The 22,966-nt window shown below is 41.5% G+C and overlaps 1 protein-coding gene across 1 annotated transcript in view; it reads left to right on the top strand.

Moving 5' to 3' along the window:
* The window catches only part of SMYD3 (SET and MYND domain containing 3), a 751,923-nt gene that overhangs the window by 160,960 nt on the left and 567,997 nt on the right, over positions 1-22,966 (top strand).

Genomic DNA, 22,966 nt, shown 5'->3' with positions numbered 1-22,966 from the left:
TAGCATCAATAATAATGTCGTCATATATATAACACAGCTAGTGCATATGCTGTGTGTGTCAGGGGATGGTGTGTGTGTGTGTGTGTGTGTAGAGGTGGGATGGGAGTCAAAGAATGGCTAGAACATATGCATTTAAACTGCTCTGTTTAGCTCACCCTTAAGGTACAGCATTAAACATTGTAATTATTGTGGATACCTACACAGCAGCCTCAAATTAAACTGACAAACTGAACTATGAACAGTAATGAACAAAAGCACTTGGAATGGAAATTGATATAGAGAATGTGAATTCATAGCATAAAATCTATGATATGCTTACCCTAAGGGGACATAACTTTTGTTCATAGCTTAGCATTTGATGTGCGGGGCTACAGCATCAATGAGTTGTCTGTGTGAGGCTGGGGTGTTACAGGGTACAGTGTCCCTTGTGCCCATAGTTAAGTATCTGTGCCATCGTTTTTCGCACTTTTTTTTTTTTTTTTTTTGTGCTTTTTTAGGGCTGCACTCGTGGCACATGGAAATTCCCAGATTAGGGGTTGAATCAGAGCTACAGCTGCAGGCCTACACCACAGCCACAGCAACTCAGGATCCAACCCACATCTGTGACCTACACGACAGCCCACGGCAATGGCGGATCCCTGACCCACTGAGCGAGGCCAGGGATTGAACCTGCATCCTCATAGATACTAGTTTCTGCTGCACCGCAAGGGGAACTCCTCATACTTCATTTTTAAACATATGCAATATAAGGATACATTTGCATTATAAAAATTAGCACGATATAGGAGTTCCCATCGTGGCGCAGTGGTTAATGAATCTGTCTAGGAGCCATAAGGTTGCAGGTTTGATCCCTGGCCTTGCTCAGTGGGTTAAGGATCTGGCATTGCTGTGAGCAGTGGTGTAGGTCACAGACTCGGCTCGGATCCTGCATTGCTCTGGCTCTGGTATAGGCCGGTGGCTACAGGTCTGGTTAGACTCCTAGCCTGGGAATCTCCATATGCTGATGGAGTGGCCCTAGAAAAGGCATAAAGACAAAAAAAAAAAAAAAAAATTAACACAATATAGACTAATACAGAATAAAAACTAACAATCTTTCTCTAGCATTCTTCCCTCATTCCTGTTTCTCTTTTCCAGAGGGAATGTCTTTGTGTTTGTTTTGGGAGTGGAGGATATACACCAAATTCTTCATACACAGAGTTCATGTATATATTTACTGCTAGGTACAGTACTATTTCTGATGCTGGCCAAAATATTTTTTTCATCAGTAGCTTTGCATTCCTCTGTGTATACATTATTGGGAGGTGTCATATAATGCAATAGAGGGTTACATATGGGAACTAGTCTTATTTCTATATCGGCATAATCAGAACATCACAGATAATTATGAGATCTAAGAGGAGGAGCAGGCTAAGTTTTCTTATCAAAAAGCATCCTCAAACTTTGTAAAATTGATAGCAAGTAAACCATTTTCTGGCAAATTCACCAATTGTTCTTTCATCTCTGCTGGATTTAATTTGATTCATAATATGTACATTTCTAATTGAATTAATTGCTGAGCAAAATAAGCAGCTGAATACCACATCAAATTGCAGTTTATATACTTTTAAAAAGTACTATATTAGCAGAAAGAGACTCTATTTTATGTTGGTAATTATAGACCTCTTTAAAAATGTGAATCATATTTTGGAGATTGCCTTTTAGGTTTAGTTCTAAAATGATTTGATTCATTTTTGATGAATCCCACATTAGTAAGCACTTAACAGGGGGATTTAATAAGGTGGTTTCTAGAATATCGTACCCAAAGTGATGATAACACAGAAAACCAAGCCTTTTGTTTATTTTATGAATAGATGCACGCCAGGCTTCATACCGATAGGACATGCGCTGTGCGTGCCAGAGAAGTTAGTTTCATATCTCATTTAAAAAAAATAGTGTATAAAGGTTAAAAATATTTGATCATATTTGACTTTTTGATTTCTGCAAGTGTTTGTGGCCCTTAGCTTTTCTTTTCTCACTTTACATTTGCCTGCAGAGTGAACCCATCTACCCCCATGACTTCAGTGGGCATCTGTATGTTAATTATTCTTGAGACGCCGTCTCTAGCCTCCTCCTTTCTCCTGAGCACCAGACCTATTTCTTACAGGGGCACAACTCTCCTTGGGTGTTGCGCTGGAATCCCAAATGCCATGTATCTATACCCAAGTGCATTATCTTCCCCCAAACCTGCTCTCCTCCACGTTTTTCAGCCTCAGTAAATAATCTCACCAACCACTCAGCAGTCCCGGGTGCCTAGGGTGAGCTCATCTCTGATTTACATTCTTTCTTGGCCCCACATCCCATTAGTCACCAGGTCCTACTGATTTTATCACCTCAAGATCTGAATTCATTTACTTCTTTCTAGCTTTTCTGTTTTTTTTTTTTTTTTTTTTTTTTTTTTTTGGTTTCTAGGGCTGTACCCTTGGCATATGGAGTTCCCAGGCTGAGGTCGAATCAGAGCTACAGCTGTCAGCTCACCCACAGCCACAGCAACACAGGATCCCTGCCACATCTGCAGCCTACACCACAGCTCACGGCAACGCCATATCCTTAACCCACTGAGGGAGGCCAGGGATCGAACCTGCATCCTCATGGATACTAGTCGGGTTCGTTTCCCTTGAGCCATAATGGGAACTTCCCTCTCTAGCTTTTCTACCACTACTCTTGTGCTCGTTGCCGTGCTCTCTTTCCTAGGTTATCGGCAATCTTTAAACTCTCACCAGCTTCTATTCTGTTTTCTAACCGGGAACCAGAGTGGTTATTTTATTCTAGAATGTTAGCATAATCTCTTACCAGCCTGAAACCCGGCCTTTTGGCGCCCCCAGGATGAAATTCGAACTCACAGACTAGCACATACTCACTTCTGGTCCTTTGGTTTTTTATAAGTAAGTCCCTAGGCCTGGATCAGACCTCTCCCCTTCCTTAGCTGCTGAACCCTAATATTTATCCATTAGAACACAGATTAAAAGTCACTCCCGGAGTTCCTGTCGTGGCGTAGCGGAAATGAATCCGACTAGGAACCATGAGGTTGTGGGTTCGATCCCTGGCCTTGCTCAGTGGATTAAGCATCTGGTGTTGCCGTGAGCTGTGGTGTAGGTCGCCAGCATGGCTCAGATCTGGCATTGCTGTGGCTCTGGTGTAGGCTGGCAGCAACAGCTCCAATTAGACCCCTAGCCTGGGAACCTCCATATGCCGCAGGTGTGGCCCTATAAAGTCAAGAGACAGAAATAAATAAATAAATAAGAAATAAATAAAAGTCACTCCCTTCTTTCCTAAACCCTAGAGGTGAGTTTGTGTCCTTCCTTTATTATTACAGAAATCCGATGGTATTAATTCTTGAGTTAATTGCCTCTTGCTGCAGTTAGATGTCAGGCTCCTGGAGGGTGTGCTCGTTTCATGGTTCACTGCTGCAGATGAAGTATCATTTGTTGAGTGAATGAATGAATAAATACCTTCATTGGTGATAAATGTTGAATTAGATTTTTTTTTTTAAATTAGATTTTTTTTTTTAAGGGCCACAGGTGCAGTATATTGCAGTTCCCAGGCTAGGGGTTGATTGAGAGCTGTAGCTGCCGGCCTGCACCATAACCTCAGCAACACCAGATCTGAGCTGCATCTGCAACCTTCACCACAGCTTGCAGCAATGCCAGATCCTTAACCTGCTGAGCAAGGCCAGGGATCAAACCTGCCTCCTCATGGATACTAGTTGGGTTAGTTTCTGCTGTGCCACAACGTGGACTCCAAAACAATCTTTTATCAGATTATTTTATAAAATATGATCCCTACAAGCCAAAATGACTGACTTACAATTAAATGATGCTTATAAATCTTAACTTTCTTGCCCTGCTTTATACAGTACTGTAGAGTTATGTGTTTTGGGTGTCTTTTTGTTAGGTACATTTCTGGTTAGCTGGAAAATAGAGAAATTTAGTGGTTAGCTGGAAAATAGAGAAATTTGACAAACTGAGAGTTTGTTAAAAACATTTTGCGCTAGTTCATTACACACCTGGTTCTCAGAATTTTTAAGAGCTAATTATTGGTAATTTTTTTTGGGGGGGGGTCTTTTTAGGGCCGCACCTACAGCATATGGAGGTTCCCAGGCTAGGAGTCGAATACTGAGCTGTAGCTGCCGGCCTACGCTATAGCCACAGCAGTGCCAGATCTGAGCTGCATCTGTGACCTACACCACAGCTCACAGCAATGCAGTTCCTTGACCCACTGAGCGAGGCCAGGGATCAAAGAGCAACCACATGGTTCCCAGTCAGATTCATTTCTGCTCGCCACGATGGGAACTCTTAATTATTTTTTTTATTTTTGTCTTTTGTCTTTTGTCTTTTTTGTTGTTGTTGTTGTTGTTGTTGTTGTTGCTATTTCTTGGACTGCTCCCGCGGCATATGGAGGTTCCCAGGCTAGGGGTCCAATCGGAGCTGTGGCCACCGGCCTACGCCAGAGCCACAGCAACGCGGGATCCGAGCCGCGTCTGCAACCTACACCACAGCTCACGGCAACGCCAGATCGTTAACCCACTGAGCGAGGGCAGGGACCGATCCCGCAACCTCATGGTTCCTAGTCGGATTCGTTAACCACTGCGCCACGACGGGAGGAACTCTTAATTATTAATAAATTTAAATTAAACTTCTTTGGGGGAAAAAGGGAGTTGGATAATGTTGGATGCATGTCATATACATTTGTTCAAGCCTGTAGAATGTTCAGTACCAAGAATGAAGCCTGATGTACACTGTGGACCTTGGGTGGTGATGATGTGTCAAGGTCAGTGCGTCGGTTTTTACACAGGCCCCACTGTGATGGGGGTGCTGGTAAGCAGAGGGGGCTCTGCCTGTGCTGAGGCAGAGAGTACAGGGGACTTTCTCAGTTTTGCTATGAACTTAAAATTGTTCTGAAAATTCAAGTCTTCAAACATTAATATGAGGGGAAAAAAAGGAGTTGGAGAAGAGGCCACTGAGTTAAGACATGAGGATATGATAATGGATTCATCCATCCATTAATTTACCCAGCAAATATTAGTGCCAATTCTTGGACTTTTCTAGGCTCTGGCCCAATATCATTGGACAAGACACAGAAAAGCTTTACCATTATGGAACTTTTATTTTGTTTGTGGGACTGATATATAGTATTATCTTATTTTTATGTCAAAAATAAAGGGGATAAGAGAAAACGATAGGTATTTGGAGACTATTATTATATATGAATGTGAGTCTGTACCTATACACATATGCACATATGCTTATCTATACTTATTTATTTATTTTTGGTCTTTTTGTCTTTTTAGGGCCGCACCCACAGCATATAGAGGTTCCCAGGTTAGGGGTCCAATTGGAGCTGTAGCCACCGGCCTACGCCACAGCCACAGCAACTTGGGATCCGAGCCGTGTCTTTGACCTACACTACAGCTCACGGCAACGCTGGATCCTTAACCCACTGAGTGAGGTCAGGGATCGAACCCTCGTCGTCATGGATGCTAATCAGGTTCACTAACCGCTGAGCCACGATGGGAACTGCCATATCTATATTTATCTTATACATCTAATATGTAAGAGGAAATAGATATACCTATCTATCTTGAGAAAGAGAGATAGACCTATATCTGTAGGGGAGATAACTATTTCTATATCTGTCTATTTAAGACCTCTCAGGAGGTGCATTTGAGTGGAGGCCTGAAAGAATTAGTCAAGAGGAAGATGGGAGAGTTTCAGGTTGGATTCAGATCACCAAAAGGAAAAAGCAGGAATAACTCTGCTGTGGCCAGGGGAGGGGAGAACGCCAGTATGGTGGACCTGAGTATGTGACAAAGGGAGTTGTAGGCAATAAGATTTGAGAGATAAGTGGGGGTGGGGTGGGGGTTGGTCCGGTTATGAGGCCATTGTGTTAAAAATATACATTTTGTTCTATGTGTGATCAGCTGCTGCTATAGAGTTCCAGGAGGGGGGAAGAGGATCAGTATTATGGACTGATTGAGGTTTTTTTTTTTTTTTTTTTTTTTTTCTTTTTCTTTTCACGGCCACACCTGCAGCATATGGAAGTTCCCAGGCTAGTGGGTTGAATTGGAGCTGTAGGCCTATACCACAGCCATGGCAACACCGAATCCAGGATGTATCTGCAACCCATGCTACAGCTTGTGGCAATGCTGGATCCTTAACCCACTGATGGAGGCCAGGGATGGAACTTGCATCCTCAGAGAGACAATATCGGGTCCTTAACCTGCTGAGCCATAACAGGAACTGCCTGGTTGAGATTTTAAAGGAATCTTTCTGAGTGCTGTGGGCATGGGTTATAGGAGGGTAAGGGTAGATGCTGTGAAACCAGTTAGGAGGTTGTCACTGTAGACTGGTTGCCATCTGATGGTGGCTAGACTAGAGCAGTAACAGCAGAGAGAATTGTTAGATTTGGGGTATCTTTTGAAGGAAGAACTGACTGAATTGGCTCATGGATGCTTTCATGCATTCATACATTGATTCAAGTTGAGAACTCAGCAGATGCCAGGTCCTGAGCTAGTCCAAAGCACTATGGCTTGGATGAGATGGCAGCAGGAGGTGGTAAGAAATTATGGGATTCGAGACCTATTTAGAAGGTGTAGCTGAAAGAGTTTGCTCATAGGGTAGATATAAGTGATGTGACAAAGAAGAAGATAGACTTTTCAGAGACAGGGCTTTTAAGTTTCTGGCCTGAGCACCTTTGGGTGAATGGCGGTGCCATTTAGTGACTGATAGAAATCTTAATGAAGAGCAGGTTCTGGAAGGAGAATTCCAATGTACACATCTTGAGTTTGTGCCTGTTGAACATACACATGGAGATGTTGATTGGCAACTGGATATCCTTGTTCAGAGGGAAGGGGGCTAGGACTATATGAAAAATATGTAGGGGAGTGAATCTGGGGATAGCAAGGGAAAGAGAAGAATAGGAACGACTCCTTGGTTTTTGGCTTTAGCAACTGGGTAGATTCCATTTAGTGACATGAGGACGACAGTGTACCGCACCGAGTCTTGGGTGGAAGATTCTGCTTCGGCCGTGTTAGATTTGTGATGACTTTTATGCGTCTACTGGGCCCAGTTTCCTTTTCATGTGTCTGTAGCTTTAAACACTATGCGTAAGCCTCCATTTATGTTCTATCAATTATAGACAATATCTCTCACCCTCCTGCTTTCAAGGTGAAGATATCAGTATCCCCACTCTTTCTTCTATCTCTTCTCGCTCTGTCCTCCATAATTTGCCAGCTGTGCTTTTACTTTCATATTGTCAAGGTTATTGATATTTCCATTCTGTTTTAGAACACAACATTAAGCCCTGCGTATGAATTGATTTTAAAAGTTCAAAATCCTTAAAAAGCCATAATAAGTGATTTTTTTTTGTGGTTGGCCTTTTTAGGGCTGCACCCCTGGCATATGGAGGTTCCCAGGCTAGGGGTTAAATTGAAGCTGTCGCTGCCAGCATACACCAGAGCCACAGCAACGCCAGATCCGAGCCACATCTGCAACATACACCACAGCTCACAGCAACACCGGATCCTTAACCTACTGATAGGCCAGGAATCAAACCCATGTCCTCATGGATACTAGTCAGATTCGTTGCCACTGAGCCACAATGGGAACTCCCTCATAATAAGTGATTTTTGAAATATCCCTTTGTAGATTCAGATTTAGTGCAGTCTTGTTCAAAGTTCCACAGATTGATCAGCTGACTGAAATTTATATGGGAAGGCCAAAGATTTAAACTGAGTCCTTTATATAACAGAAGAGACAAATTGGAGGGCTTAGGCCACTTGATTTAAACACTCTAAGCTCCAGGAATGAAGACAGTGTATTATTGGCATTAGGATAGGCTTATAGAGCAGTGAATAGAGTTCAGAAACTGGCCCGGCTGTTCGGTGTTCTTTTGTGTGACAGTCCGATGGGGCCGCAAGAGGGGACTTGGAGAGACTCAGGCGAAACAAAGTTTATTTTACTCAGAAGTTCTAGAAACAGGAGCATGATCGCCACCCAGGATTGCGTGGGGGAGGCCTCAGGGTGGTCAGGAGGCAGAAGGGAGGAGCAAGGGGGAAACTAAGGCTAGGCTTTTACTAGGTTTCTGCAGGAGGGAGAAAGGCAGGTTGAGGTAAACAGTTTAGGATTGGCTAATTGGAACAATTCCAGAGGGCTGGGGCTGTAGAAGTAGTTGTAGAAGAAGTACCTGGCTCTTTAATTCTAAAGCTGACCGAGGAGGCAGTGCTCTGGATTGGTTAGTTTACATATCAAAGGCATGCTGCCTACCCAGCCCTTGGCTATCTCTAAGAACTGGCTAGCTCTGGGGTGGGCAGTCTCTCTCCAGCCAGAAAGGGTTGTGGTTTTTTTTTTTTGCCTTTTGACTTTTCTTGTGCCTCTCCTGCCACATATGGAGGTTCCTAGGCTAGGGGTCTAATCAGAGCTGTAGCCACCCGCCTACGCCAGAGCCACAGCAACGAGGGATCCAAGCCGCATCTGCAACCTACACCACAGCCCACAGCAATGCCGGATCCTTAACCCACTGAGCAAGGCCAGGGATCAAACCCACAACCTCATGGTTTCTAGTCGGATTCGTTAACCACTGAGCTACAACAGGAACTCCAGCCAGAAAGGTTTTTAAGATGTCAAAGTATCATAATATACAGAAAATGAAAAATGTAAATACAGACCCAGTCATATATAACCAGTGATTTTCTACAGAGGTACCCAGGTAACTCAGTGTTGAAAGGATAGTCTTTTTAACACATGGTGATGGATATACCCATGGAAAAGAAATGATATAAAAACAGTCACCCTTGGAGTTCCCGTCGTGGCGCAGTGGTTAACGAATCCGACTAGGAACCATGAGGTTGCGGGTTCGATCCCCGGCCTTGCTCAGTGGGTTAACGATCCGGCGTTGCCGTGAGCTGTGGTGTAGGTTGCAGACGCGGCTCTGATCCCACGTTCCTGTGGCTCTGGCGTAGGCCGGTGGCTACAGCTCCGATTCAACCCCTAGCCTGGGAACCTCCATATGCTGCAGGAGCGGCCCAAAGAAATAGCAACAACAACAACAACAACAAAAAAAAGACAAAAAGACAAAAAAAAAAAAACAGTCACCCTTAAGAGTCTCATAATAGATTAAAGGCTTAAACTTAAAAGCTTAAAGCTATAAAAACTTCTAGGAGAAAACTTTTGACAAAAGTTGGACCTTGAGGAGGTAAAGTTTCTCAGGCTGGACACAGAAAGCACTAACTATACAAGAAGTATTGATGAAGTGGACTTTATCAAAACTGAACCCTTATGTTCTTTGAAAGACCTCACTAAGAAAACGAAAAGGTAAGAAAGTTCCCCTGTGGTGCAGCAGGAGGATCCAGTGTTGCCACAGCTGTGGTGCAGGTCACAACTCTGGTGTGGGTTTGATCCCTGGCCTGAGAACTTCCACATGCCATGGGTACAAGCGCCCTCCCCCCCACCCCCAGCCACCGAAAAAATGAAAAGGTAAGCTACAGATTGGGGGAAAATATTTGTACTACATATATATTTGACTAAGGAGTTGTATCCAGAATTTTTAAAAAGTGCTTATAATTCAATAGATCATCCAGTAAACTGGACAAAAGATTTGAATAGATACTTCAAAGATACATAGTAAAAAATACTCAACATCATTCGTCATCAGAGAAATGAAAATGAAAACCACAATGAGATTCCATTACATACCCACTGAAATGGCTAAAATGGAAAAGACTGACTCTACCAAGTGGTGACAAGGAAGTGGAACGCCTAGGACCACATATACTGCTGGTGGGCATGTGATGTGGTACAACTGCTTTGGAAGTTTTAGTAATTCCTAAAAATGGTAAATGTACACTTACCAACCCACCTAGCAATTCTACTCCTAGGTGGTGTGTTATATATATACCAGTACCCACCCTCAGCTATAAAAAGGACAGACTTTTGATACCTGCAGCAACATGAGGGAATCTCAGAAGCATTATACTAAGGAAATAGAGGCAGATCGAAAGAAGTAGTACTGTTCTAGAACAGGTACAACTAGCCTATAATTGTGGAGATCAGATAACTGGTCGGCAAGGATGGAGAGCTTAGAAAGGCTCACAAAGGAACTTTTGGGTGTAATAACATTCTGTATCTTAAATTTGGTGTAGGTTACATCAGCCTGTACTCTTAAAATAGATACATATCATTGTAATGCAAGTTACATCTCAATAAATTGTTGACAAAAATATTGGGCTCAGTGCAGAGTCATTACGTGTGCATAATAAGAAATAAATCTTATATCTTTCTCTGTAATAAAGTGATCACAGCCTTTAAGCCACTCAAAATGAGACTGCTGTTTGAGGAAGCTGTCATAGGATAGGGATGGGGGCAGGAAGACCAGAGGGCTAAAGCAGTGGTCCAGATCAGATATTCTTAGCCTCGCCTTTAACTAGATTCTCCACTTTAACACCCCACTGCTGACTCAAAATTATGCTAATAGAAAGGAAGTGTTTTGAGATTCTCTGTCTGGTTAATTCTCCTTTTCAGTCACTTTTCAGTCCCCATCCTGTGTCCCATATGTGGTCTTCAGTTCTAAATTCTTATTGGGGTTCTGCTTGGCGGGAGTCAAAGACTTGGAAGATAAACGCTTCTAAATGTACCTGCCATTTGAAGCAGCATCCTTTGCCCTGTTTCTGCAGCCTCTTCTCTTAGCCCTTCTTTCTGACGTAGAAAAATGAGGTTAAACCCCTCCTTCATTGGTGGCCCTTCTGGTTTACTTTGGGAGTTAAAAACTTGGTAATTACTTGTGTTGGGGAGACAAAATGTGTGTGTCCCATCTGCCATGTTCCACCAGAACGTGGCATTGGCATTTCGATAAGTCTAGCATGGAGGTTTCTTTCAAAGAAAATTGGAAGTCTGTAGAGGCGAATGATTTATTTTGCTCTTCCAACTAAAATATATCAATTAGGTCATTGATATATTTTATTTATTTTTTTATTTTATTTTTTTTTTGGAAGTTCGCAGGCTAGGGGGCGAGTTGGAGCTGTAGCCAGCCACTGGCCTACATGACAGCCACAGCAATGCCAGATCTGAACTACATCTGCGACCTATACCACAGCTCATAGCATAGCCAGATCCTTAACCCACTGATCGAGGCCAGGGATCAAACCCGCGTTCTCATGGATAGTAGATGGGTTCATTACCACTGAGCCATAACAGGATCTCCAGGTCATTCTGTCTTGATCTGACCTCGTCACTAGAGGGCGGGATAATAAATACTCTAGGATTTATGGACCATGGGATTTCTGTCATAATGATTCAACTCTGTTGTCATGATATGAGATGAGCAAGTGTAAACCATGAGTGTGGTTATGTTTCAGTAAAACGCTACAAAAACACGTGGCAGAATCGATTTGACCTAAATGCTATACGAGGTGATGACCGATTGACTTTGGGACAGTAATGTTATTATTTGTTTAAGGTTCTTCAGTTAACCAGGAGACTGTAATTCCCATTTTCCTGAGGAGTAATGATTTATTCTTGGTTCTTCTGTCACCTCCTTGCCCCGTGACCATCCTCCTGCTTCACTCTGTCTTTGTGTTTGGTCCTGCCTGTCTAATTTGATTAAGGCCAGTGGGAAGGTGCTCTTGTTCTGCATTTGATACGTTATCCAGAAAGCTTTTAAAATGAGAAGACTCACGTCCATCACTAGGTCTCTAGCGTGCTCTAAGGAGATTTTATTCAAGATTTTAATCAATATCTGTCAGTCAACTTCAGCTTCTTAGACAGCCTGCTTAGCTTCCTGTTTTTTCTTTTCCCAGAGTCCAGCTTTTCAGGTCTTCATGCATCTGTTAACTTGTAATTCAATAGTGAACTGCATTTGAAGCCTAAGGAAGCAGATTTATTTGCTATGAAGCAGTCTCTAAGTGAATAGCCAACTGTTGGGCCTCTTTTCTTTCCTGCAAGGTACACGGCAACTCAACTAGCCTAGGTTTTGCCCATAGGAAACCTCTGTGGAAGACTGATTGTGAGTGGAATGAGACATGAACATATGCTTAAAAAAATAATGGGAATATGTCACATAGAAGATGTTCAATTAACGGTGATTATTAATCACAAACGAATTTGAGTAAGCGGGCTTAAAAGAATTCGCTTTTTTTTTTTTTTTTTTTTTTTTGGTCTTTTGTCTTTTTAGGGCTGCCCCTGTGGCATGTGAGGTTCCCAGGCTGGGGTCCAGTCGGAACTACAGCTGCCAGCCTGCATCACAGCCACAGCAATGCAGGATCCGAGCCGCATCTGTGACCTACACCACAGCTCACAGCAACACCGGATCCTTAACCCACTGAGCAAGGCCAGGGATCGAACCCATGTCCTCATGGATACTAAACAGGTTCGTTAACCGTTGTTCCACGACCGGAACTCCCAATTTCTTCATCTTTAAATGACCCCAAATCTGAGGAAAATACCATTCTAAACTTTCTGTAAGCCTAACTTGGGGGAGGTTTCAAGCCTTTTTGACATAATTCATATATTTGTTAAGAACAGATATGACAGAATCATAGATTTTATCATTGAGAGGCTGCCTTAGAGATCGCGGAATCTTGTCCTCTTGGAATAAACGTTTAGTGAACCCTGGTTGTGAATTAGATGTGTTTTACCCAAACTGGGATGTAATATGTATTGACCCATACCATACTCCATCTCCCCCAAATAATAAGCTGTCCTAGGAGTTCCGGTTGTGGCACAGTGGTTAACGAATCCGACTAGGAGCAATGAGGTTGTGGGTTCGATCCCTGCCCTTGCTCGGTGGGTTGATGATCCGGCGTTGCTGTGGGCTGTGGTGTAGGTCGCAGACACAGCTCGGATCCAGCTCGGATCCAGTGTTGCTGTGGCTCTGGCGTAGGCCGGCGGCTACAGCTCCGATTCGACCCCTAGCCTGGGAACCTCCATATGCCGTGGGAGTGGCCCAAGAAATGGCAAAAAGACAAAAAAAAAAAAAAAGTAAGCTGTCCTAAAATGAATATTTAACCCACCAAAATTCAGTGTTAAATAGTATTTCAATGGGTTATTGAGCTGTAATGGCTTTATATGCAAGGAGGGGCGGGAATGTTACAATAATAGTGTGAAGGTTATTTTCAGTAAGAAAGAAGAAAAAGGGGATTTTTCTCTTTCTATTATAACATCTCATCAATCCTCTCCTTTCATAATTAAGCAGTCAAGACCTCTCAGACTACAAGACTTGAGAATTGATAGGGATTTTTCAATTCAAGCAAAAATTGATAGGGATTATCCTGACTTTGTTTTTGGATGGTTTTAATTTCAAATAAACAGTGATAAATATATAGTATATCTCCTAAATGACACTGATTTTATAATAAATCATCAGATATCTTTACACATGTTACATGCATGATGAACCTAATTGGTAGTACACTTATTTAAGAAAACCAAACAATGCTAAACTTAAAATTATAGCATTTAATAATCCATAAAAGTTTACTAAGTCTTTGCATTTCAAAAGATTTCATTTGTATTTCAAAAGAATTCATTGAAGCCTTTTTTAGCATTTAAAAATTAATAACATTTATGTTTTTACCTGGTGGCCTAGTGGTTAAGGATTCAGCATTGTCACTTCTGTGGCTCAGGTTCAGTACCTGGCCCGGGGACTTCTGCATGCCATGGGTGTGGGCAAACAAATTAATAAATTTAAAGCATTTTTTGAGTTACAACTAGATTTTCCAAAAAAAAAAAATTAAAAGTTAAGTGTTTATTAAGGTGATTTTGTTTTTTCTTTCATATAAAAATGCTTCCCTGGGAATCACAGTTAATAGATATAAGAAAGATAATTATATTTGCTTTAATTTATAAATATAATACATGATATTTGTAGAAGATTTAAACTGTATTGGGAAAGCATAAGGAGAAAAACAAAAAAATTGCTTTTTCTTAGGAAAAGCTGGAAAAATTGTTGCCAATTTTCCAGTATTTTAACAGATCTACAGTGAACATTCTTAAGCTTATTTATGTGCATAATTTAAATTATTTAAGATTAATTGCATTAGAAATATTTATGTGCAAGCACTAGGCACATTAAAAATTCTTTTTTTTTTTTTTTCTTTTTAGGGCCACACCTGCAGCATGTGGAAGTTCCCAGTCTAGGGGTAGAATCAGAGCTAGTGCTGCCAGCCTACACCACAGCCACAGCAATGCAGGATCTGAGCTGTGTCAGCAACCTACACCACAGCTCAGGGCAATGCCAGATCCCTTGAGCAAGGCCAGGGATCAAACCCTCATCTTCAGGGATACCAGTTGGATTCATTTCTGCTGTGCCACAACAGGAACTCTGGGAACTTCTAAATACTGTTATTTTATTCATCTTTGCTACAGTAATGGGTTACTATGTTATCTTGTTGCTTTTAGCATTTCTTTGACCTCAGGTTTGGTTTGTATTTTTTGTTTATTAGCTTTTCTTTTTTAAGCACGAATTTTGTATTCATGTTCTTCACTTTTTTTTTTCCTATTGTTGAAATAGTCACCTTTTTCTTAGTTACTTTATAAGACTTTGCATTTCGGAGACATTTAACACTGTCTGCAAGCATATTGTAGAGTTTTTTGTTTTTCTAGTTTGTCCTTTATTTTTCAACTGTGTTTGTGTTATGAGAGTTTCTTTCTGTTATTTGCTTTTCTGTTGTTTAATACGTACATCTTTTTTTATTTTATTTTTATTTTTTTTATTTATTTTTATTTATTTATTTATTTTTTTGTCTTTTTTGTCTTTTTTTTGTTGTTGTTGTTGCTATTTCTTGGGCCGCTCCCGCGGCATATGGAGATTTCCAGGCTAGGGGTCGAATCGGAGCTGTAGCCGCCGGCCTACGCCAGAGCCACAGCAACGCGGGATCTGAGCCGCGTCTGCAACCTACACCACAGCTCATGGCAACTCCGGATCGTTAACCCACTGAGCAAGGGCAGGGACCGAACCCGCAACCTCATGGTTCCTAGTCGGATTCGTTAACCACTGCGCCACGACGGGAACTCCTAATACGTACATCTTTTAATTTTTGGTTTTTATGTGCTGATTTAGAAACATTTTCCCCTGACCTCAACATTATACAATGTTAATTCCTAATGTTAATTTTAAGTATAGAATAGTATTTTGTTGTTTAATCTATTTTATATATATGTATATAAATAATTACTTCCTTTACAGTTTAGTCTAGCTCAGTGGTTTTTCATCTTTAGCTATACATGGAATTGCCTGCAATGCTTAAAAGCAATTTAGATACCTGATTCTGTCTCATCATCCCTGGAAGGCTCTCTGAGGTGTGTCCCAGACTGTGTATTTAAAAATTTTTTTTTATGTGTGTGTGTGTGTGGTGTGTATAACTGTGGCATTGTTTTAGATCTGGGGTTTTCAACGCTCTCAGACTCAACTCTATCTTTCTAGGACAGCTATTGTCCTCTCTACTATCTTGAAACAAAATTTCGTAGATAATACAGTCTACCGAGTTATATGCTTTAAAATTGAATATTAATATTAATGCCACAACTAGAAGATAAAGTAGAGAGAACATTAAGACACCTAAAAATAACATGTGCCTTAGTGTGTAAATACTCAGCTGTGACTAGACTAGAGGACGTAATTAAGAAGGCATAGAATTTCACACTGTGGTGCAGTGAGTTAAGGATCCAGCATTCTCTGAGGCAGCACGGGCTTGATCCCCAGCTTGGCACAGTGGGTTAAGAATCCAGTGTTGTCGCAGCCGTGGCATAGGTAGCATCTGTGGCTCAGATTTACTTCCTGGCTCAGGAACTTACATATGCGTGGCTGAAACAGAAAAAAAGAAAACAAGAAATATAAAGTCATATACAAAGTCACCGTGGAAAGTGCAAAACGAGGATGAGAAAATGTGTTCTATCGGTTACACAAATATTATAGCTGGGTTGGCTTCGGCGATGTTTTATGGGATACTGAATAATTTTAGCTAAAGTTCTTCAAATACAGTGTTCTTAAGACCAGGTGAAAACGAAGTCTGTGTTTTTATATGTGAAAAGGGGTTTAGTTCTAGGCTCAGATAATTATAAACAAGTCTGCCATGCTTATAAAATATCTGATTGGACACTTTAAAGTCACATTGAAGTTCCTGCTGTGGCGCAGTGGGTTAAGAATCCTAGTGCAGTGGCTTGGATCGCTGCAGAGGCAGGGGTTTGACCTCTGGCCTGGTGCAGAGGGTTAAAGGATCCTGCATTTCAGGAGTTCCCATTGAGGATCAGCGGTTAATGAAACTGACTAGTAACAATGAGGTTGCAGGATCCATCCCTGACCTTGCTCAGTGGGTTAAGGATCTGGTGTTGCCGTGAGCTGTGGTGTAGGTTGCAGACATGGCTCAGATCCCGTGTTGCTGTGGTTGTGGTGTAGGCCAGCAGCTGCAACTCTGATTCAACCCCTAGCCTGGAAACCTCCATATGCTGCAGGTGTAGCCCTAAAAAAGGGGGGGGGGTGTCCTGCATTGCCAAAGCTGTGGTTTAGGTTGCAGCTGCAGTTTGAAGTCAGTCCCTGGCTTGGGAACTTCCATGTGCTGAGGGTGTAGCCATTAAAAAAAAAAGTCATGTTGGATTTGGAATATTTCTTCATTGTATGGACCTGTCCTACACAGAATGTCTGGCATCTCTGGTTCCTGGCCAGTAAATGCCTGTGGTGCTTCCCAAGCATTGTGACAAACAAAAATACCCTCATAGAATTCCCAAACCACTCCCAGGGTTAGGATTGTCTCCAATGGCAACCATTAGATTTAGTTAATCTGTTTAGGTTCTGAATCAATATAAATACTGTAAAAAAATCCTATACGAAAATGTGTAGAATCTGAAGTTATTTTTTGAGTCATGTATGTACTGATACATGGAATTGAGTTGTAGATGTCTCAATTTCCTTTGTTTTCCCATGTAAAACTTTTGTCTCCTGTTGTCTTCATTTCTTAATGTGGTATTTTAATTTCCTTTGTCTTTCATGCGAATTTGTGCTTATTGTACATCATTGTTAACTTTCAACTATGAGAACAGAGAACATTACCGTCGCTGTTATGAACAAAATCTTACTCATATTCCTGTATTTACAGTAACAGAAGAGGAAAAGGAAATCAGGAAGGTTGTCTTGGAGAAACTGTAGATTTATAATGTGCCCTTGAAGTCGTGACCCAGGTTAAGAGTTTGTGAAGATAATTCCTAATGTTCTTGTGTGATCGTTTGTATGTTTTGCTTCAAAGTCAAATGCAGTTGCTTTAAAGATTTCTTTGTAAGCCTTTTCACTGGTGTCCTTCCATTAGTAAGCCTTACGATTTTTAATATCGTGATAAGAATTGGAGTAGGCTGTAAAGTCAACATTATTATAGGCCGGTTTAAAGTGGTATGATTACTTTCCATATGTATATAGATCTGATTTGGCTTTTAGATGAAAAGAATGAGCATGCTTTTTGCTGAAGCAAGTGGAAAGATAAGCACGTTGTCTGATGTTTTTATGCAGTGATCTAGGAAGAGCCTTAAGCAACTATCTTCTGCTTTCTAATTACTGTCGAGAAGTAGGAGCTCAATATTAATTATATGAAAGAAATAAAGTCATTTTTGACAAGAGTTTTCTAAAATTTGAATGTTTCATTCCAAATAACATCATCTGACAGATCAGTTGTTTCATTACCTTGGGTACATGTTGTAGTTATTTTTCCTTGGTAAGTGTCTGCAAGGCTGAACTACTCAAAACTGGAGGGTTTTTTTTTTTTTTTTTTGGCTTTATAGGGCTGCACCCGAGGCACATGGGAGTTTCCAGGCTAGGTGTTGAATCGGAGCTGGAGCTGCTGGCTGCACCACAACCATACCAATGCAGGATCCAACCTGTGTCTGCAACTTACACCACAGCTTACGGCAATGCCAGATCCCAAACCCACTGAGTGGGGCCAGGGATCTAACCTGCATCCTCATGGATGCTAGTCAGGTTCTTAACCGCTGAGCCACAATGGGAACTCCAAAACTGGAGGTTCTAAAAAAAGAATTATGGATGATCCCATATAGTTGGCAAGTATCAATTAAAATCTGCCCAAAATTTCATTTGATCCAAATTATTGTTACTGAATTCAGGTTCGTACGCCTCACACACAGTGAGGACAAGCCATCTGAAGCTTTGGAGTTCAGAGTTCAGTGCAGAGAAAGGTTTATTGCTGGGCCACACAAGGAGATGTGTGGCTCATGTTCCCAAAAGCCCCCAAACTCCTTGAAGGATTTCAGCAAAACAGTTTTTTTGTTTTGTTTTTTGGGGGCCTGTACCTGCAGCATGTAGAAATTCCCTGGGCCAGGGATCAAACCTATGCCACAGCTGTCACCAGAGCCATAGCTGTGACAATACAGGGTCCTTAACCCTTAGGAAATCACCTTTAAAGGCAAGGTGAAGGGAGGGCCTTGGTTAGTTGTTGCAAACTTCTTGGTGTGCGAATCCTTTGTCCTTAAAGCGGTCCTAGTAGATCAGGTCATGGTGTTCCTATAAACCTCCAACAAGACAAATGTTCTTTTCTATTCTTAAACTTCATATCTTTTTTTTTAATTACTCAATGAATTTATTACATTTATAGTTGTACAATATCATCACAATCCAATTTTATAGGATTTTCATCCCATACCCCCAGCACATCCTCCCATCCCCCGAACTGTCTCCTTTGGAAACCAAACATTTTTGAAAGTCTGTGTGTCAGTATCTGTTCTGCAAAGAAGTTCAGTCTGTCCTTTTTTCAGATTCCATGTGTCAGTGATAGCATATGATGTTGGTGTCTCACTGTCTGACTGACTTCACTTAGCACGATAATTTCTAGGTCCATCCGTGTTGCTGAAAATACCAGTATTTCATTCCTTTTAATGGCTGAGTAATATTCCATTGTGTATATGTACCACATCTTCTTGATCCACTTCTCCGTCGATGGACATTTAGGTTGTTTCCTTGTCTTGGCTATTGCAAATAGTGCTGCAATGAACATTGGAGTACATGTGTCTTTGTGAGTTGTGGTTTTCTCTGGATAGATGCCCAGGTGTGGGACTGCTGGATCCAATGGGAGTTCTATGTTTAGTTTTCTGAGGCATCTCCATCCTGTTTTCCGCAGTGGTTGCACCAATTTACAATCCCACCAACAGTGTCATAGGGTTCCTTTTTCTCCACACCCTCTCCAGCACTTATTGTTTGTAGACTTTTGGATGATGGCCATTCTGGCTGGTGCAAGGTGGTACCTCATCGTGGTTTTGATTTGCATTTCTCTAATAATGAGTGATGTTGAACATCTTTTCATGTGCTTTTTGGCCATCTGTATGTCTTTTTTTATTTTTATTTTTATTTTTATTTTTATTTTTATAAATGACTCTTCCACTAGCTAGATTCTATCTTATCAAAGTTATTGTTCTGCTTTGGACTTCAGTTTTATTACCTATGGATTAAGGTTAGCTAACTTTTTCTTTTTTTTTTTTTTGTCTTTTTGCCTTTTCTTGAGCTGCTCCCACGGCATATGGAGGTTCCCAGGCTAGGGGTCCAATTGGAGCTGTAGTCGCTGGCCTACGCCAGAGCCACAGCAATGCAGGATCTGATCTGCATCTGTGACCTACACCACAGCTCACAGCAATGCCGGACCCTTTAACCCACTGAGCAAGGCCAGGGATCGAACCCACAACCTCATGGTTCCTAGTCGGATTCATTAACCACTGCGCCACGACAGGAACTCCAGGCCATCTGTGTGTCTTCTTTGGAGAATCGTCTGTTTAGATCTTCTGCCCATTTTTTGATGGGGTTGTTAAACTTTATATCTTTATGAATAGACTCCTAAAGATCAGAGCTCTGAGAATAGGCTATCCTACATATTTCAGGCTGTACGCAACATTCTTTTAGGAAAGGTACAGAGCCACCGTGACCAAGCACAGGCAGCAGAGAGCAAGGGTTAGAGCTAAAGAAACAGATCTCAAATGGGGTTGGATTTGTTCTTCACTGTTTCATTATCTCAGCCTTATTTTACTCGGTGCAATTATTTTTCAGCTGGACATTTACTTTCAATACCAAATGAAAACGCTTCCACTGAAGCCATGGTTCATCCTTCCATCAGCAATCACACGTATTGACCCTCTGGCTTTCTGTCAGTGGGAATGACCGTGAATTTGTCTGTGTAGCCCACACTCATTCAAAGAGAAGCTGAAGGAAAGTGTATAGATGTATCCGAATCTGTATTTACCAACCTAACTTCCCAAAGGAGGACAGTAAAAATCATGTGAAACTCTGTGTTAACTTGTTTGTACACATTGCTTTTAAACAGTGCCTTTTAGGACTTCTAATAAGCTAAATATATTTCACATCTCGAAGCAGGGTCTATTATATGAGCCGTTTTTCAAACTTATTTGACACTATGATCACATTTACTGTAGGGGTTTTAGAACCCGTTGGTACTTACCAAGTGCTGGTCCAAGACTAGCCCCCTGAACAATAGAAACCTTTTCTTTTGCTGAGGCCATTGTAGTTGTGAACCCTGGTGGAAGACATTGTCCAATATGCTGATTAGAATAGATTGGAATAAATCCCTCCTGTGATTTAATACTTGGGAAAGCTCGGTGTTTTTCTCTTCTGTCAGATGAGAATTATCTAAGCCATCATGCTTTCTTTTTTTGCTTTGCCTGTAAGGCAACTCAAGTATATATAGCACAGAAACACGATACTTTCTTAGCTCTCCTGGTTAGCATCCTCAGAGTTTATACTCTCCCCCCCCTTTATATTTATGTTAGATTCCAGCTCTTGAGCCTTTCTTTCTTCATCTTTTTTTTTTTTTTTTGTCTTTTTGTCTTTTTCTGGGGCCACATCCGAGGCATATGGAGGTTCCCAGGCTAGAGGTCTAATCAGAGCTGTTGCCGCCGGCCTACACCAGAGCCACAGCAACGCGGGATCTGAGCCGCGTCTGCAACCTACACCACAGCTCACGGCAACACCAGATCCTTAACCCACTGAGCAAGGGCAGGGACCGAACCCAAAACCTCATGGTTCCTAGTCAGATTGGTTAACCACTGAGCCACAGACGGGAACTCCCTTCTTCATCTTTAATATTAGGGTAAAATCTACCGTTTGGATTATTGCAAGAATAAAATGAAGCATTTTTAAAAATTGCGTAGCCATGTGTCTGATACGCTGTACAATGCTAAGTAAAGTCGAGGGTGTTTCTCCCCCATAATTTTAACATTTTTTTTGTTTCTAATTTTACAATCTTATTTCATACTCATCTTTACTTTGAAGTCACTCAGTTTTATTTAGGCATAAACAACTTATAAACACTTAAAAAAAACAAAATCACATTATGAGCCTTACCATAGTGGAGATGAAGGAATGAAGTGAGGCAACTGTGAGTGGAGTTGATAAAAGAAGTAACGTACCCCTGGTATAGAGTGTCTCCAAGATTTGGTTTACTAGGAAATAGCAAGCTACGCCTTCACCCAGTGAACTGACACATGCCGTCTTTCTGAGCAAAGTGTTGGCTTGCGTTTACGTCTGAGTCCCAGTCTCAAAGTAGCTGCAGCTACTGTTTTGGTTGTGCTGCATGTTTGTGCTGTAAGGGGAAAAGAGAGACCTCTTCTAGGGGGAGTTTATAGGCACAGAATTTGGCAAGCGTATTTATAGTTTCTGAAATAAGACTGAGTGTGAGCATCAGGTATTTCAGTGGTGGAACTTGGAAAAGGACATGTTAGCTATTTGGTCCAGCTGCCTCCTCTCCAGGGTTGAATATTAGATACTCTGGATTTATTTCCATATAGAAGTAATCCCATATAAAGACAGTCATGGCTGTGGGAACAACCTGAATGTCCATTGACAGATACATGGATAAAGAAGATATGGTATAGGTGTACTGTGGAATACTACTCAGCCATGAGAAAGAATGAAATAATGCCATTTGCCGCAACATGGGTGGACCTATAGATTATCGTACTAAGTGAAGTGAGACAGAGAAGGACAAACGTATGATATAATTTATATGTAGATTCTAAAATACGACACAAATCATATATGTGAAGAGAAATATACAGATATAGAGAATAGACTTGTGTTGCTAAGCGGGAAGGAGATAGGAGAGGGAAAGATTGGGAGTTTGGGTTTAGCAGATGCAAACTGCTATGTTTAGGATTGGAGTTCCCATTGTGGCCTAGCAGTAACAAACCCAACTGGTATCTATGAGGGTGCAGGTTCAATCCCTGGCCTCACTCAGTGGGTTAAGGATCAGGCATTGCCATGAGCTGTGGTGTAGGTCACAGATGCAGCTCGGATCCCTCATGGCTGTGTCTGGCAACTGCACCTCTGATTCACCCCCTAGCCTGGGAACTTCCATGTGCCACACGTTTGGCCCTAAAAAGAAAAACAAAACAAAACAAAAACTACTATGGATTAAAAAACAAGGCCTGGGAACTATATTCAATATCCTGTAAGAAACCATGAGGAAAAGAATATAAAAAAAGAATATATAGGGGAGTTCCCATTGTGGCTCAGTGGGTTACGAACCTGACTAGTATCATGAAGATGCGGGTTTGATCCCTGGCCTCGCTCAGTGGGTTAAGGATCCAGCTGGCATTGCTGTGAACTGTGGAGTAGGTTGCAGACATGGCTTGGATCTTGTGTTGCTGTGACTATTGTGTAGGCTGGCAGCTGCAGCTCCAATTCGACCCCTAGCCTGGGAACATCCATGTGCCACAGGTGTGGCCCCAAAAAGCACACACCCACACACACACACACCCACACACACACACTCTCTATATGTGTGTGTGTATGTATGTATGTATATATATGTATATATATGTGTATCTGAGTCACCTTGCTGTGCAGAAGAAATTAATACAACATTGTGAATCAAGTATTTCAATAAAATTTTAAAAAAGAGAGGATGTCACGGCATTTCCGACTCAAGACTCCAGGATAA

Source organism: Sus scrofa, chromosome 10, assembly GCF_000003025.6.
Source record: "Sus scrofa isolate TJ Tabasco breed Duroc chromosome 10, Sscrofa11.1, whole genome shotgun sequence".
Lineage (NCBI taxonomy): Eukaryota > Metazoa > Chordata > Mammalia > Artiodactyla > Suidae > Sus > Sus scrofa.
This window is presented reverse-complemented; position numbering and strand designations above follow the sequence as displayed.